Source organism: Balaenoptera borealis, assembly GCF_965194805.1.
Source record: "Balaenoptera borealis genome assembly, chromosome: 8".
In the NCBI taxonomy this organism is placed as follows: domain Eukaryota; kingdom Metazoa; phylum Chordata; class Mammalia; order Artiodactyla; family Balaenopteridae; genus Balaenoptera; species Balaenoptera borealis.
The window spans coordinates 359,102-373,850 of NC_138865.1; the positions used below are offsets into that span (position 1 = coordinate 359,102).

General features: G+C 39.9%; 1 protein-coding gene across 3 annotated transcripts in view; it reads right to left on the reverse strand.

Annotated features, from left to right (window-relative positions):
* The window catches only part of SPOCK3 (SPARC (osteonectin), cwcv and kazal like domains proteoglycan 3), a 442,183-nt gene that overhangs the window by 29,811 nt on the left and 397,623 nt on the right, over positions 1-14,749 (reverse strand). The window lies entirely within an intron of this gene.

Here is a 14,749-nt window from a genome sequence, read left to right on the forward strand (position 1 = left end):
TTTGTTCCTTTTGACCCCTTCACTCAGGTCCCACATCACCCATGCCCACCTCTGGGAACTACCAGTCTGCTCTCTGTAGCCATGAGTTCTCTTTTTTGTAGATTCCTCATACACATGAGATCATAGGGTATTTGTCTTTCTCTGTCTGACTTATTTCACTTATATTTGGGATATTTAAAAGAGAACATTTAAGTAAAGCCATTGTAATTTACTTATGTTGTAAAATTTGTCATTATCTTAAAACGCTTTCAATAGTTAAACTAAAATTTTTTATCATGGTATGAGACTCTATCAAAGTTTGTCTGAAGAAAGTAATACTATATTTTACTTGTTACTTGTTATTTTGTAACTTAGGTGTTGCTGAGCAATCAAGCATAGCTAGTGTGTGAAGCTGGGCACTGTGTTGAAAATAAATTACAACGAACCTTGTGGGAGAAGATAATGCTTAACTCTTGAGACATTTTACAACATTCTCTCCTTTTATTTATTAATCCATTTTTGTCAGTGTCCTTTCTTTATCTGTTCCTTAAGTATTGGTATTCTATCTAAAATATGACACAAATGAACGTATCTACGAAACAGAAACAGACTCAGCGAGAGAACAGACTTGTGGCTGCCAAGGGGGAAGGAGCGGGTGGGGGAGGGAAGGAGTGGGAGTTTGGGGTTAGCAGATGCAAACTAGCATATATAGGATGGATAAACAACAAGGTCCTACTGTGTAGCACGGGGAACTATATTCAATATCCTGTGATAAACCATAATGGAAAAGAGTATTTAAAAAAAGGATGTAAAAAAATAATAAATATTGGTATTCTAAAAACTCATTTCTCGGGCTTCCCGGGTGGCGCAGTGGTTGAGAATCCGCCTGCCAATGCAGGGGACACGGGTTCGTGCCCCGGTCTGGGAAGATCCCACATGCCGCGGAGCGGCTAGGCCTGTGAGCCACAACTACTGAGCCTGCGCGTCTGGAGCCTGTGCTCCGCAACAAGAGAGGCCGCGACAATGAGAGGCCCGCGCACTGCGATGAAGAGTGGCCCCCGCTTGCTGCAACTAGAGAAAGCCCCCGCACAGAAACGAAGACCCAACACAGCCATAAATAAATAAATAAATAAATAAATAAAAACTCATTTCTCAACTGATTTTTTTCTATTTATTCACACCAGCTCGTGGGGGGATCATTCACTTACGTGGTCTTAACCAACGTCCCTCAGAGCCCGCAGCCTATGCCTGCAGCCCCCCTACCTTTTCTGAGGTTCATACTACGTAAGTATAAGCACAGGTCTTATCATATAAGACATTGTATGATAACAGTACACTGATTATGTAATCACATATACACATATCTCAGACAAGTGTGGTTTACAGGATACAGTCTGAATCCACTTTTATTTTTTCTCTGATGCTCTCTACACATTCGTTCCTTGGTGAAAGTTTCATTCTATCTCTGGGTGAAAGCCCAGGTGGCCCCCTAATTCCTTCAGCTCGGCTTCAGGTAACAAGTGTAGGTGAACTGGCGTTTCAGAATGCCTGACCTCACGTGACCCACACAGCCCCAAACCTGACCCTCCGGTCCCCACCTGGGGATGTGGCAGAGGCAGTCATGTAAGGGGAGCACCATGTACCCCAGTCCTTCTTCATTCCCTTTTTGTCTTATGACTCTCCTCTTACCTTCTCTTTCTCTTATGACCACCTCCAGTTTGGGAGTAGGTGAAGGACACTTAAGGGTGGGGGGGGAGTTTCTCACCACACTGATGTCTGGCTGAGGACGGCTTTGTGCTGGGTGGGTTCATCAGGCTTTTAAAGCTTCATCTGTCTTTCTCCTTGTAGATCCTTTTATGGACCTTCCAGGGATCCCTGGTGTGAACAACTGCATCTCCTGGATGTGTGACACTCCTCTGCCATCACCTCAGCCCCTGCGCACCTGGTGGTCCATTCTCTGTTGGGACTTACTCACTACTCCCTCTTGGGCAGAATTACGTTGGTTCTCACTCACATGGCTCAAATATTGTCCACAGTAAATATCCTTGTGTGTCTTGACCAAACACACAACTCCAAAGCAGCAGCAACTTTCCTTTGCTTTGACATCAAACAAGTAAGCAGCTCATGACTGTCTCAGACTCTCAGATTTTCCTGGTGAAATTCAGACCAGAATCCAATTGTCTGGGAACACATAGAAAACTGAGTGGTTTTGTTGAAATCTGTCTCTCAATTTGAAGTGAAGGGAAGCACAAACTTATCATCTTCTTAGATAACATTAAAAACTTCGGACAGTAAAACATAAGTTTGTTTTGAGGTAGTGAATGCATTTAGGGAAAGACATCCAAAGCAGTACAAATCGTTCATTATCAGCTCAGGACAGGGAGCTGGGGAAGGAAACGCTTAGACAAGACTCACTCAAGGACTCACTTGGGCAGAAAGACCGATATCCCAGACCTGGTCAGGCACAGTAAGGATAGGGGAGTATCCTTCACTTGTAAAAGGAAAGAGAAATCACTATGCAGCACCCTCTGAATTTTATATATCCCATGACTTATGAAATATTTAGCATACAGAAATCTTCAATTGAGGATATAAAAATTATCATGGAAATATATGGTTTACTGTATGAAAATCATCTCCTTAAAATAATCTTTATAGGTAGAGATATAAAGTATTAGGGATGCCCACCAAAATACTTTTTCCTAATATTAAGGACATGGTTTTAATCATTAAATCTCAAGATACTAAAAACCTGGGTAAATTTTTGAAATTTCCAACAGTTAGCACCAAGACTAATATGAGTAAATGTGACAAAGAAATAATTTAATGGACAAAAATCTTTCTCTTGTGAGTTGGTATAGATTATCAATATAACTCAATTCAAGAAAGCTTTAAATACATGTATTAATCCCACTCTATAAAAGTTATTTATATTTATAAGAAAAGAAACAGAAACATTCAGAAACATGATAATAAAGGCAAAATAATGATTAGTAATTTTTGGAAACATTTCTAAAATCTTTAGCCAAGATGAAATAGGAAACTATCCTCTTTGTGCAAGTGTGTTTATATGTCTTTATGTGTAAGAGTCTATCAGAGGCAGCTATCACAATCTAGATGAATTATGTATTTGAACTAGTTTAATATTCCTTGAGTACTGAGAGATCCATTGGGAGGTTACACGAAGACTCATAGAGCATAAGTTCGTAAGTTCAGAGCCCATAAAATCTATATTCAAATCCCAGCTCTACCACTTACTTATTGTGTGACTTCATGTTTTAACTCTCAACCTTCTTCATTATAAAGTGGAGAAAATAGTATCTATCCCGTCCCCTTATCCTCCACATTCACCAATTCTTATATTCCTTTAGCGCACTGAAATTCCCATGAGACATCTAAAATCACTTTTAATAAATGCCTAGCAATGTCTCTTCTCTTCAAAGATGTGTCAAAATTTTCTGAAAAGCAGAAGTTATCAAACACAAAGTCTTTATAATCGAAAATCATCTCTCAACATTCCTGAGTGTTTATGCCACTGTAGAGAATGGAGTTATTCACATCTAGAATGTAGACACGTAGCAGTTCAGTCCCTCATCTTACAGAAATGCAAGCCTGTATTAACAACTGCATCTGCTTAGGCAGCAAATATATCAGCATAACTGAGATTCACATAAAATCAATGTAAAACCACTCAAAGGAAAGCAAAAACTCATTAAATGTAAATTTTGAAACATAGTCAAATTGACTGACGGATTGCCCTCACTCATGAAGGTTTAAAATTTTAAAGAGTACTGTAATACCAAAAAAAAAAAGAAGACTGTTAAATTCAGGAAGGAAGAGGGGTAAACAGGAATATGTAATGGAAAATAAAGTATCATTCTAGCCCACACTGGGTTCAATACACAGGTCTTATAGATTCAAAGACAAAAATAAGGTAAAACAAAAATCCTCTCCTCAACCTGTCATTTAAATAGTTATTTTAGATCCTGTTTCCAGTAATGTCTGAGTAACATATACTGGACTGATTCTCCTACTCATAAATTGTTAAACTCTGCACATAATTATAAAAAAGACAGGAAGGAACCAAAGAGTGGTTAAGAAGCAGGCACGCTCTGGCGGGTAACCCACACTTTGAGGAGGGAAGTTCTATGGAGTGAATTCTCAGGTCTCACTGTTTTTCAGCCTGGGGACAGATCTGGCATGGCAAATCACATGAGGGACGATGGTGGCAAAAGAATGCAGACATTCCAGCTTGGAAGAATCAAAAGACTGTGTAAAACTGCTGAAGATCTAGGGAGAAATTCGGGAAGGAAAAGAGCCAGAGAGCCCAACATTGTCTGCCCTAGATTCTGATGACCCATCAGACACACACACACACACACACACACACACACACACACACACACACCCTGTGGACTCAACTCACCTCCACTAGAGGCTGCAAATCTGAACTGAGGTTAGAGCTGGTGCCCAAGAAATATAGTTTTCATTTAGAGCCCAACAAAATTAATCATCTGCTGAAACAAAAAACACTCAGTGGACTAAACTAACATAACAAAGCCTCCCACAATTTAATATCCATAACATTGGGGGCAACCATCCAGAATTAGGAGATCTATAAAGCACCAGGGAAATGGGACACGTTCTTAAAAGAAGAGATGATCAGTTGAGAATAATCCTGAGATGAACCAGTTGTTGAGGTAGCAGACAAAATTTTAAAGCAAATAAAATAGCTCTCTTTAATGAAGGAAAAAATATGCTTGTAATAATTGCAATGACAGGAACGATGAGAAGAGAAGTAGAAATTATAAGAAAGAACTAAATAGAAAGTCAAGAATAAAATAACAGATAAAGCTACACAACTTTTAAAAAAATCACAGATGAAGTCAAGAGCAGAAGTGAGTACACAGAGGAAAGAAAGATACTTGTCTATAGATCAGCTGCAAGGATCTACTGCGAAGAAAAGCCAGGATAGGGATGAGCAGAGCCTCTGAGACTGTTACATTATATCAGGGAGCAAAACACATGTAATTCAAGCCCAGAAGAGAAGAGAGAGAGAACGGGGCAGGAGAAGTGGTCGGAGGAAAGGTGGTAGAAGTTTTGATAAATATCTAAATTTACAGATTAAAGAGATGTAACAGTCCTCAAGCAAAAACACAGAGGAGGTCATTTCTAGTCAAACTGCTAAGAACTAAAGATAAACAACACATCACACTTAAACAATTCAGTTAAATCCTGGTATCTCATCAGAAATTACAGAGTCCAGGAAGGGTTGAATGATATCTTTACATGAGGAAAGAAAATATGTTTTTAATGCTTTCAAACATCTATATCCAGTGAAAATATTCTTCAGGCAAGAATTCCCTGCTTCCACTGAGGGAGGAAGTTGAAAAGAGTATTTTTCTCACCCTAACAATAAGAAAAATATGAATAATCTACAAAACCACAATTTTTTGAGCTCATCAGGACTCTGTGTCTCTGGGCAGTGTAATAACTCAGGACCCATGACAGGCTTGTGGCTCCAGAAGGAGATGGTGCGAGCATTTGATCACCTGAGAAAGCCACAGAACATTACATAAGCTAAGGAGGAGAACGCAGCCAAGATCTTCCATGAATTGCGGAAGGCTTAGTGTATGTCTACTCTATGACAGCAAACAACCCCTGGAAGCCACAAAAGGAAGAGGAATCCATAAGCACCAACAGATTTTATTCCACAGACCTCAGCAAGTGCTTTCAAGAAAGACACAGGGTGGGACAAGAGACCCAGGAAAGCCACCTGAGAAGCAGAAGCTGCTGTGAGAAAGTATGAGGGTCCACCTATGCCCCCTTTCCTGTACCCCTCACAGAGCAAGCGTGAAGTTCCTGGGGGAGAGCGGGAGCCTCTGTCACCCTGTGGACACAGCTGAGGATACTTCACCAGAGGAGTGGGAAAGAAAAGCCCAGCTCTCTCTGAGTGAGAGCAGGACAATATTCAGGGTACAGATCATGGGAGAACCCTGCCACCAGCGGAGGATCGGGTCTCTGAGAAGGTCCCACCTCGAGACCCAGGTACATGGTCCTACCTACGGCTACAGCTCAACCGGAACAGAAAGGGATCTCCTAGGTCCAGGTAGCACCTGTCGAATACCGAGTATCAGCAGCCTGCCAGCGGGGGAAAGACCATGAAGGGGGACCTTCCCTGAGGCTGGGTTTCAAAGGAAAACCATAAAGAAGCATGTGGAGAAAAAGGCCATGGTAACTAGCCCCTCAAGCACAAGGCAGCACAAAGGAATCTGAAGCTTGAGATGTAGTGAAAGCGACAATAATAAACCAAACCACAACCAAGTTCAGGTATATGACTGGACCAACTTGATCACCTTATCAAAGGCCAAGCACAACAGGAGGCAGCCTCACTTCCAGGCATAAATACTATTTACCTCAGTCTTACTGTCTACTCAACGTGTCCACTTTTAACGAAAGAAACAGACATACAAAAAAGGAAGGAAAAATTTACAAACATTGCTATGAGACGAAACACTCAATAGAAATAAACTCAGATATGACAGAGGCAGCAACTATCAGAGAAGTGATTTAAAATGATATGATTAATAGATTAAACGCTGTAGTATAAAAGGTAAAATCTGCATTAAAACTATAGGCAGAAACTATAAGAAAAAGAACCTAAAAGGTACGTCAGGAGGAGTAGACGGAGGAGGAGGAGCAGGAGTACAGGGCACACAAGGCCTGTAGATCCTTAGCAAACAGACCAACAGGGCTTCCCTGGTGGCGCAGTGGTTGAGAGTCTGCCTGCCAATGCAGGGAACACGGGTTCGAGCCCTGGTCTGGGAAGATCCCACACGCCGCGGAGCAACTGGGCCCGTGAGCCACAACTACTGAGCCTGCGCGTCTGGAGCCTGTGCTCCGCAACAAGAGAGGCCGCGACAGTGGGAGGCCCGCGCACCGCGATGAAGAGTGGCCCCAGCTTGCTGCAACTGGAGAAAGCCCTCGCACAGAAACGAAGATCCAACACAGCCAAAAATAAATAAATAAATAAATAAATAAATAAATAAATAAAAAGAAAAGATGATACTATCTTTAAAAAAAAAAAGAAACAGACCAACAGAAAGTGATTGAAATGGCAGAAGGAAAAGAGAGAGAAAATAGGGTAGAAGAAATATTGCAAGAGTTGATGAAGAACCCTCCAAATTAATGAGATACATCAGACCACAGAGATAAGAATCTTAGAGGACACAAAACAGGATAAGAATCAAACAAACAAAGAAACAAAACCTAGACACATCAGAGTCAAAAGCGAGTGATGAGGAGAAAAATCTTTAAAGCAGCTAGAGGCAAAATACACATTTCTACAGAGGAACAAAAAGAGAAGAGAATGACAGCAGACTTCCCAGCTGAAACCACAGAAGCCAGAATACAAGGAAAATACATTTGTAACGTGCTGAAAGAAAATGGGCTCTTGACCCAAAACTATTTACCCAGAGAAATTATCTTTGCAAAAGGAGAAGTACCTTTTAAGAAACAAAAATGGGAGAAGATTTATTTAAAACAGATGTGATCTATAAGAATTGTTGAAAAAAAAAAGAGTTCTTTAGGCAGAATAAATGTGGTATCAGGTAGAAACTTGGATTGTTACAAAAAAGAAACTGAAGAATTCTGGATGTTGCATAAATAAAGATAAATATGAAATTCAGGTTTTTAATTTCAAATTGTTTTAAAAGATAATTGAATGTCTAATCTAAAGCTATTAGCAATGCATTTGTATTTGTAGTATATGTAAAAGCAAAACATACGTCAAAATAGCACAAAAGATGGGATAAATTGAAAGCTGTAATTCCTTCTAATGTATACAAAATGGCAAAATATTATTTGAAGGTAGCTTGTGAAAAATTAAATTTATATCTTATAAATCCTAGAGCAACCAATAAAAATCTTTTAAAAGCAGGTAAAGTAAAAGAATGTCAAGAGCAGAGTTAAATGAAATCATAAAAATACTTAACTGGTCCAAAACAAGGCATTATAAGAAAAGAAAATGGGCAAAGAGGAGATGGAAAAAATAAAAAATAACTAGCAAGAAAGCAGATTGTAATTAAACCATATCAATAACTGTATAAAATGCAAATAATCTAAGCATATCAATTAAAATACAAAAAAAATGCCAGACTGAATAAAAAACCAAGGCTCAACTATATATTATTCTAAAGGAAACCATTAAAAAAATGGCACAGTAGATTGAAATTAATAGGTTGGGAAAAAAATATCATGCAAACACTAATGAAAAGAAAGTCAAACTGATTCTACTAATAATATATTTGACTTCAGAATAAGGAATGTTACCAAGATAAAAAGGGGCATTATATAATAATAAATTGTTCAGTAAGAAGACAAAACAACCCTAAATGCGTTTGTATCAGAAATGAAGCTTCAAAATACATGACAAGGGGATTTCCCTGGTGGTACAGTTGTAAAGAACCTGCCTTGCACTGCAGGGGACGCGGGTTTGATCCCTGGTCCGTGAACTAAGATCCCACATGCTGCGGGGCAACTAAGCCCGTGCGCCACAACTACCGAGCTCCCATCCTCAATGAGAGAGCCCGCGTGCTGCAAACTACAGAGCCCATGCGCTCTGGAGCCTGTGCGCCACAACCAGAGAGAAAAAAACCCTCAAGCCACAACCAGAGAGAAAAAACCCTCAAGCCACAATTAGAGAGAAGCCCGTGTGCTGCAACGAAAGATCCTGTGTGCCTCAACAAAGATCCCGTGTGCCGCAGCTAAGACCCAACGCAGCCAAAAAAAAAAAAAGAAAAAACAAAACACATGACAAAAAAATGAACAGAACTGAATGGAAGAATAGAAAAATTCCCAGTTATATCTGGAGACTTCAACACTATTCTATAAAAAAAAAAATCAGTGGAACAAGTAGACGGAAAAGAGTATAGAAGAGCCGAACAAAATTTTCAACAAACTTGAAATAACTTCTACCGATAGAACACTCCAACACATAATAACAGAATACAGGCTCCTTTCGAGTGCATTTGGAACATATTCTGAGCCATAAAACGGACTTTAACACATTTGAAAGAACTTAAACCACATGAAGTATGACATCAGAATGTAACACAATTACAGGAGAAATGAATCACAGAGAAATTCTCAAAAAACAGAGAGGTTAAAGAGAAAATAGAGGCATAGAGAATAAATGTGGCTTAAATAATTGCAAAGATGTTATTTTAATTCAGTAAGGAAATATGATCTATTGCCAGAATCCTATCACACGCCAATAAACTGGGGATGGTTTAGAGATTTAAGTGCAAAAATATATACATTAGAAGAGTATCTATGTCAGTATTTTCCTAGGGAAGTCTCTCTCACAAACTAAGAACTCTGAAATCAAAAAAGATGCCGTGAGAACATATTTGCAATACAATAAAGATTTAAAAGGTTAAAATGATGGAGAGTAATCAGGTTGCTGCTACGTACTGTGTATAGTGTGAGCTCATTTACATTAAAAATGTTTATGTGAATATATATGCTTGTATGAGAATGAAGTAGGATTGGAAACCATGTGTACCAGGTTGGTAACAATTTTCACCTCATGAGGGAAGGAACGGATGGAGTTGGTAAAAGGACAATAATTCTCTTCATGTTCTTTCATGTGCATTAAAAAATAAGCATGTGTTACACGTAATTAAAATATATGATATGAAAAATTAAATAAATAGGAAAAAACAATGTTTTATATATATGTTTCCTTCCCAGCTGTAATACATTAGAATAATTTAATACTCATTAATGTTTCAAAGGAATCATCATAAAATTAATCACTTTTTAATTGGCTAGCCTGTGGCCCAAGGACCACTGTGGTGTCTAGAATCACTTGTTGCCACATTAAATAACCTACGGCAGTTATGCGTTTGAGCTATTTTATTTCCTTATTATACTTTGTCCCTTCGTTTTTGCTATCACTTTTTGTTGCTTTCAAGACATCTACTAAGCAAACATTCCAGGTTTTTGTGTATTACTCAACTGGTATTATTAGAGTAAAATTTGACAAAAATAATGCTTACTTATAAATGACTGAATATATATGACATATATATGGAATGTGAAACTTTATGTTTTGTTTTCTTTTTCTGTACAGATTAAAAAAAATCTCTGTTGTTTTTTTTTTGGAGGGGAGGGTACTTTATCCCTTTTTTTCTAGGTTCAAATAGTTCAAATTACTGGTTAAATGTGCTCTGAACACCCTACATGATTATATTTTGAAATTAAGGTATTTATTTAGTTGAAAATGGAATGTAATAAAATTGGCAATAGTTCACTTACCCTGTGAGAAGCAACCAGCAGCCTACTTTTTAATGATTCCCAAATTTTCAAAGCTAATAATGCTTCTCTCTATTTGGAATACTACACTTCCTAAAGACTAGAGTTTCACCAAAATTTAGTGCTAGTAAATTCAACTGGATAATTTCCCAGGTTATAATAATGTAACAAAACATTTTTATTATAATACATCATTCACTTAGCACCTTATTTTATATTTATTGTTTCAATCTAGCTAAATATGAAATAATTTCAATCTAGCTAAATAGGAAATACATAAATTCTATAAAATTACATCTAAATATTAAGACAATACCTTAGTAATACTAAAGTGTATAATTAAATTTTATTATGGAGAGAGTTATTGGATCTACCTACTTAAAGAAGAAAATGCCAGATAGCAAACAAAACAAGCAATGATCTGAATTTTCGTTTTATTACTTGAAATAAGAAAAGAAAATTTATCCACCAACTTTGTTTTCAAAAATGAAGTTCCCTGCTATACCTAGAATGCTCCTGATTACATTAAAATGGGACATTGTTTTTAAGCCATCTGATTCCAAATTCAACCTTCCTCTCAATGTGAAGGCAGCAGACATAAAGTGTGTCATCTTGGTAAGAAATTAGAATGTGTTCGTTTACCTGGGGGTTAAGTAGTCTCTCACCTTATCTGACTGAGCAAAGCATTTGGTGGGTAGGAAAGCAAAAGTAAGACGTTAATCTTAATTAATCTTAGTCAGACTGTTAATCTGAGGATTTTGCATGTGATTCTGATGTCCAGATGCTTCCCAACTGACAAAAAGAAAATTAATATAGTATCTCTTTCAGAGAAGGACAGGCATACACACACACACACACACACACACTTGCAACCATATTAACAAACAAACCTTGGCATAGTGTTCTGTTCTTAAATTTTTGGAGATTTAGATAATGAAACAAAATATATCAAGTTTATATAGGCACAACATATATACTGAAAAAAGGCTCAAACAGTACTTTCACGGTATGATGATAACAGAATCAGAGGCCAAATAGATCTATTTCCTTCACCTTCTCATAAAATACATTTTAAGTTTTTTACCATCTTAGGTGCTTTTCTATGGTTATTCCTTTGTGACAGCTCTAAAATACACCCAAATAAAATGTACCAAAGAAGTCTGATTTTTTTTAATATAAAGTAGACTTAAGTTGTTAAAAAATAATGGCAAACTTACCAGCTTGCTTAATTTCTTAAGAAGCTATAACATTATTGATCTTTTTTGTCAACTGAAACCACTTAACTATGTAATATTTACACTATCCAAGATTCAGATAAACAATCAATTCTTCTTGGGTAATGGTTATAAAATCCTTTATGGAATGGCTGTGATAAAATCTGGTCAATTAAAAACTCAGGTTAGTGTCCTATTGTGTTTGAGAGTTAAGAATAACTACTAAAATAACCAGTAGGAAAACAAACCCACTATTTTTCACCATACCTTAAATTATTTTGGGCAGTGTGACAAGACGTTTAACTAATGTCAAATGCATAGCAGCATTAATTGGGTAGCCAGTGTAAGAGGCTGGCAAGTTCCCCTTCCTTGTAAAGCACAGACCACATTCTGGGTTCACTGCCTTATAAAAAGAAGTAGTGTACCTTCCCGTTTAAGCTTCACCAAGTCTTGACCCGTTTATTTCAATCCTGCTACAGTCACAGATTTGCCCTCCTGGAACCTGCCTGTTCCAGCAAACATGGGAAAGCAGCTACAAGCCACTTTATCACTCTTCTGAAACTAGACCAATTTTTAGATGAAAACTTGTGATTAGATTTTAACTTATTCACTAAACAACTTGTTCCTGGGTCCCTACTGTGTGCCAGGGCTGTCTTTCTGGGAGCTGGGGATCCCACAGAAGAAAGTTCCTGGCCTCACAGAGCTTACGTTTTACTTGGAAATGACAGAAAACAAACTAGGAACCATCTGTATATCACGTAGTGACATACACTATAAAGGAAAGCAAGGTTGTGTTGCTGTTTTACATGTGATGGGAGCACAGGCCTCTGAGGCTGGATACTTGGGCAACAAGCTGATGGAGGTGAGTGAGGACAAACCCCCGAGGGGGGGGGGAAAGCATGTCCTAGGACCTCAAAACAGCAAATACACAGCAAGCATTTCTGATACATTGATCAACAAATCCTGTGAGACCTCCCAGAACCCAGAGACATCAGGGCAATGGTGAGGGCACTAGAGTCCTTTGTACTAACAGTTCTTAGCAATCTGGCTTAAGGGTAAGAACGAGAGTGTATTACCCACTCTGCATTCAGCTAAGGACCAGGAGTGGCTCTGCAATTAATATACAGTGAGCTGGGCTATAAGACTCGGATAAAGGAAAACAAGGGATTTCATGGCTTGATCTGTATTTCTACTCATCATAACAGTGCAGAAAAATTAATAATTTAAATTATGTATATATAAAATAATAATAAAGAACTTAGACTATACGAATGTGCAGATTACTTTACATATGCAAAGTAGAGTAGCGAATTTCACATTGTTTAAGGACAGAAAGCACTGACAAAGCAGACCCGGGGGGACACCATTCTCCACTCTCCTGTGCCCACTTCAGTGGCTGCCAGTGCCATCCCTGAACTCATTCTCTGACTTTTACTGTCTATTAGTCTGTAAGGTTAGATCAAACAGATGTAAGTTTTCAGAGTTATTTTGTAAGAAAATAAATATTCTATTCACAAACAGTCTAACAACATAGAAAGTAAACTCTATATTTCCAGACAGTACACAGGGGCCATTTTTATGAAAATTACCTTTGATTTAAACGAGAGATACAGATCCATGAAAAGACAAGTATCTATCTCAAGGGTAACACGGTACGTGTTAAACAACAGATACTGGCATTTAAGCATACTTACTCGCACAACCAGAAAAATATACACGTCTTGGCCCTCCCTTACATGTTCGCCCCTGGCAATAATATTTCGATGTTTGAATGCAAACAAGAATTTTTCTCTGAATTGTTTCCCAGATCTGTCACTCTTTCTAGGTTAAACTGGAAGTTGCCTGGTGAAGCATAAGGCAGGTACTCTGACCACTCAAAACGCTGTGACCCCCCCAGGATGGACTTCATTCTACTGTCCCCGCATTGTCCAGTGAGTGTTGCAGTCTAAAGTTGCGGAGCAGGTCAGGATGGGGGCTTCCCGTCCCCACGGAGGGACAGACTAGGGGTCCGAGGATGGCCAGGAGGGGACGGGCTCTGAGAGCCTGACCACAGACAACCGTAGGCTCTGGGGAAGGTCAAGACCCACTCACTCCAGTCCTGGCACCGCGGGCTGGGCTCCACGATGGAGGCCAGCCCAGCTAAGGGACGCGCGGGGGAAGTGGCCTCTTTCAAGCCTCAGAGACCGGGGGCCTTCCTGATGCTTTGAGGCAAAGCCAAAGGGAAGCTCTTCCCACCCCGTGAGGGGAGGCTGCCAGCGAAGGGCCGGCCCCCAACAGACGGGCCCCAGTGAGCACACGAAGGAAGGTCAGCGCACGGAAAGGGCCCAACAGCCGGAGGGAAGGATCAGTGACACGCGGAGCTGAGTGAGTGAGGACACGGCCCACTTACATTTAAACACACACACACGGATACTTCCGGGCGCACACATTGAAAAGTGCACAACTGCTCTGTAGACCGAAAACCGTAATTTCCCGGCTAAGCCATCCCGCACGTGCGCTGTAGGCGGGCAGCAAACTAGCGGCCCAGACGACACATCAGAACACAGGCAGAGCCATGACAGGGCTGGCGTTCTGAGTAACACAGGAGGCGGCTGTCAGGGTCTCACATGCCTGCTTGCTAGGCACGTGGGTCAACCACGCAGAGGAACGTTTCCCAAGTCCTCAGGTTTGCTGCCTCAGAATCCCCACGGCCCTCCTCCCCGACAAAGGCACTTCTCGCCCTGCTCACCCCTTCCTGTAAAGGAAAAGCCTGCTTCTGTCTGATGTGAGACGCTTGCAAGTTTGAGGGTGAGGCATTCTCCCCATCGCAAGAGTCTTTAAATAAAGTCTCTCTTTACTTAGTCTGGGTTTCTTCCCTGTTTTTTTTTGTTTTCCCCCGAGACATGGATGGGTGATGGGATGGGGATCCCACACGTCTGAAGCAAGGTCCTGCAGTGACGCCACCTTGTGGTGGACGGTGGGCAGGACACGGCGGCAGGCCTCGCTCTGGGTTTGTTCTTATTTGACATTTTTATGGTGTCCTGAACACCCCTTGGGCCCCACTGTCTTCACCCAGGGCTTCTCTGCCCAGTCCCGACCCTCCGCCCCTGCGGTCACTCAAGCTCAGGGCTCCGCCCCAGCAGGGGCAGGTCTCGAGGGGTTCAGGGGCTCCAGGAGCAACCATCTCAGGCTCAAAAAGCTCATTTTGTTAAAAATATAGTTTTATCCTAAGATAAAATTTACCCTAAGATAAAATTTAT